Below are 1,980 nucleotides of genomic sequence, written 5' to 3'. Positions count from 1 at the left end.
ACTCTAACTTTTGCAAGCCAAAACAAACTGCTACTGCTGAACGGAAAAATGTGCAAGCAAGGCGTAAAAGAATTCGTGATGAAGACAGAGAATTTGATAGAGAAATGATGAACATGTTTAAAGAAAATACAAAACTCATGCAAAACGATGATATGTCATTTTTTTGTTCGCTTTTGCCGATTATGACCAACTTTTCTAATCATCAAAAATTACTTTTCCGTTCAGCAGTGCTACAAAAAGCAATTGAAATTTCCAGCGGCTCTAGTGAAGTCCGACCCTCAACATCACAAACTTTTTTTTCGACTTCGGAATCACAACATTCCGATACTTCTACATCATATACAACAGAAGAATCCAGAAGAACACCACAGCAGATTGAGGAACTAGATGATGATCCATCGGGTACAACATATGCTTTGGAGGATTTTCTTACTTTACAGAAATTGTAATACAAATATAAACTGTAATAAATTATGATAACATGCATTAAAATATTTAAGTATAATAATGTCTTTTTAATATTAATTTTAAGTTAATCATTTTTTAGAATCTGAGTAAAATAAAGAACGTATTAATTTATAGGCACAAAGTATTTGACTTAAGCTCGATTTTTTTTATAGCTATTGTAAGCAAAACTTGTGAACAACCATAGGTGGAAATCGGGGAGGGCTTGAGGGGACTAAGCCCCCCCAGATGTTTAAAGTGCAGGTCTCAGCCACCCCTGGCCCTCACAATTTTAATGAGACTAAATATACAATAATTATTATAATTAAAAAATTCATTTTTAATATCTGAATTACAAAATACAAAAAAATATTTTATGATAAAAATTTAATTTAATTCATAAGTTTTACCAGGGATCGAAACCGTTTCAAACTTTAACGGTTACGGTTTCGGTTTTTGAGAACGGTTTTCTACATTTTATGGTTTTGGTATAGGTTCTAAGTCTTTAAGATCGGTTTTTCAAATTGTTTGGTTTTGGTTTCGGTTTCAAAAAAGGTTATATATTAGGTACCTACTCTTATTATATTATATACTTGGCTTCTTTGTTTTAACATAATAACATCCTATATTAAATTGGTTAAATTAAATTAATTTAATATTTTAATAATAAAATAAATGTAATACAATTTCTGTTTAGAATAAAATGTTCAAAGTAAGGCACATTATTGTTTTTGTACTTTATTATGGTTAAATTGTTTAGTAGGTATGTCAAACTTTGTAAATTGTCTTGTTGAAATAAATAATTGCGAGCGACTCTGGTACAGCAGTGCCTATATAGGTGCAATGAGAAATATAATGCTCAGCCCCCCCCCCCCCCAGTTATTTCACCAAATTTCCGCCTATGTGAACAACCTTGTACTAAATTTTCGATTCTTAGCTATGAATACAAAAAAATGTATACATTTTGAAGTACAAAATAATTTGCAAATATTCGTGTTTTTAAGTATTTTGAGAGTTTTTTTCCATACATTATAAAGTTTTCAAAACACTGACTAGTTTTGAGTTTCATTAATTAATAAAAATACAACAATACAATTAGAGAAGTACTTACCTTATAGTGACGGACAATCTTTCTGCTGGCGACACTGGGATACGAAAAGTGTTCTGACGCTTCAAAGAATCTTCTAGTTTTGCAAGCAGCTCGTCAAAACTTTTAATAGACATTCGGAAGTAATCAAAAAATTTTGACTCATGTTCTCGTAATTTCGAAAACAGCGTACAGAATTCACCTTCAATTGGTCGGTCTACAATAACCATGTGGACATGATATCTTCTACGTCTTTTTTTATTTTTTCTTAATTGTTTGCGTAAATAATACGCACATATCATAGAATTTACTAGGTATGGATTCATAGTTCCAAAAGTTTAAGTTTAAAAAAGTATTTAAAAAAATTGATTAATAACGAAATAACATACACAATATGACCGACACAGTTGCCGATCAGCTATGTACTAAACGCTTTGTCACGACCGACG

The sequence above is a fragment of the Acyrthosiphon pisum genome, unplaced genomic scaffold (assembly GCF_005508785.2).
Source record: "Acyrthosiphon pisum isolate AL4f unplaced genomic scaffold, pea_aphid_22Mar2018_4r6ur Scaffold_20960;HRSCAF=22641, whole genome shotgun sequence".
Classification (NCBI taxonomy): domain Eukaryota; kingdom Metazoa; phylum Arthropoda; class Insecta; order Hemiptera; family Aphididae; genus Acyrthosiphon; species Acyrthosiphon pisum.
This window is presented reverse-complemented; position numbering follows the sequence as displayed.